The following is a 1,997-nucleotide window of genomic DNA, read 5'->3' as shown; positions in this document are numbered from 1 at the left end:
TTGTTTATGTGCCCATTCCAGTTAAAGTTGACTATGCATATGAGTTCTATGAGTTATCAATTGTTTGCATAACAACCTGGAAGAAATGGTAGGCCCTTGTGCTGCCAGGTGGCAAGAAGTTAAGATTACACAAGTTCAGTCCATATGAGTTTGGATTTGTCACTAACCTTGTCTTGTGATTATGGTTATGACAAATTCACATGGATAAGAACACATACACTATAAAATCTAAGTGTCATAAGGTTTCTCTTCGATTCATGAAAATGATGGTGAGGAAACGCTTTCACTAAGTAGATTTTAAGTAGATAGCAATTATGATATTTGCATTCTCAAAGTCGTTAGTGGAGCGTGTGTGGTTAACCGGCACACTAACATGGACTTGTGAGATATGGCAAAGGTCTAAAAAATTGAGACTATGATTACGACATCCCTTTTCATAGTTCTGGAAATTGTTTAGACACACATGTGAGCTATCTAAGGAAAGTGTAACGACGAAATTTTTCAAAAACAGTTTTTCACATTTTAAAACATACTTTCATTCACAACATTATAAAAATCTCATTGTTTCACATAACATTCCATAAAGCGTATCCCAAGATCATAAATATAAAAAGCTCCTCGTGTGTGTACGGATCATGCCGGCGCCTTCCCGCGATCCTCACTAGTACCTGAAACACATAACATAACACTGTAAGCATAAATGCTTAGTGAGTTCCCCAAAATACCACAAATAACACATACTAGCCACTCGAGGCTATAACTCTGTGGACCTTCCGGTCCTAACTCTATGGACCCTCTGGTCCTAACTCTGTGGACCCTCTGGTCCTAACACTGTGAACCTTACGGTTCTAACTCTGTGAACCTTACGGCTCTAACTCTGTAACTCCGAAATACACACAGCATATGTCACATAGAAATAATGCAGTGCAACACATCACATACATAACATACAAAATACTCTATCACATAGCTCTATTACCACTCAAGGTAAAGTATAGTGAGAAGACTCACCTCGGGTATCTCGGATGATCTCGCACACGAATCTACTGATCTAGTCCCCGCCTAATCACATACAAAGTATCCTCAATAAGTAATGGCTCTCAAAGGCTAGATTAAACCCCCTTCTACGATCCCTCAGAAGGGTAAAAGGCCATTTTACCCCTCCTTGACTCAAAAGTCCAACTGTTGACCGAAACCCTAAAAGTCAACGAAAGTCAACGGCCATTCTTGACCCTACTCGCCGAGTGCACTAAGGTGACTCGGCGAGTACACGCCTGCCCTCTTCGCCCCTGGTCCTTTCTTGACTCACTGGGTCAACCCTATACTCTACGGGTCATCACAGATCGCGAGTCGCGGGGCAACCCGACTCAACTCGTCGAGTCCGCTCATGGACTCGGCGAGTTCATTCCATGCTCACACTCAAATGACCTTCTGAGGTCAGATCTGTTCCTCTAATCCATAGATCTGGCCTTCCCAATCACTATAATCGCGTAAAGGTCCGACCTTTACACCCATGCAATGACCATAAAGCTTCTTTGGGTGAAATAACCCCTAAAATGGCAACCTAGGGCCATATCTCTAATGGAATAGCAAAAAGCAATATGGATAGGACTCTCTGGACCTCTTAAGGTCCAGATCTAGGAAGAACTCCACCTTGGGACCTCACATACTTTGAATCCAAGCCAAAGAAGGCACAAGAAAACCCTATATTCAACTAGAACACCAAATACACGAGTTTGAGCACAGATTAGTACCTCTAGTAGCCTCCTCTGATGAAATGGATGATAGATCTGAGCTCCTCAACCTTCCTTGTTTGTCCTTCTTCCTTCTTTCTTGCAAAACCACACTTAGAGTGATGAACTAGCCTTCCTCTTGCACCACAAGCCTTCTCTCTGATTTCTAGGGTTTCTCAGGGGTCTGATAGCCGCAAATGAGGGCTATATAGGTCCTTATATAGGGCTCAAGCCCCAAGAATTAGGGTTTCATTAAACAGCGTG

The 1,997-nt window shown here is 42.6% G+C and overlaps 1 long non-coding RNA gene across 1 annotated transcript; it reads right to left on the bottom strand.

Annotated features, from left to right (window-relative positions):
* Positions 1 to 542: 542 nt before the first annotated feature.
* Positions 543 to 1,997, bottom strand: LOC145129311 (uncharacterized). The gene is made up of 3 exons (XR_013717445.1): positions 1,755 to 1,997; positions 1,012 to 1,062; positions 543 to 668 (listed from the first exon to the last, which is right to left on the bottom strand). It is a non-coding gene; the product is annotated as an uncharacterized LOC145129311 (long non-coding RNA).

The sequence above is a fragment of the Lactuca virosa genome, chromosome 8, assembly GCF_052849685.1.
Source record: "Lactuca virosa cultivar CGN04683 chromosome 8, Lactuca_virosa_CGN04683_v6, whole genome shotgun sequence".
In the NCBI taxonomy this organism is placed as follows: domain Eukaryota; kingdom Viridiplantae; phylum Streptophyta; class Magnoliopsida; order Asterales; family Asteraceae; genus Lactuca; species Lactuca virosa.
This window is presented reverse-complemented; position numbering and strand designations above follow the sequence as displayed.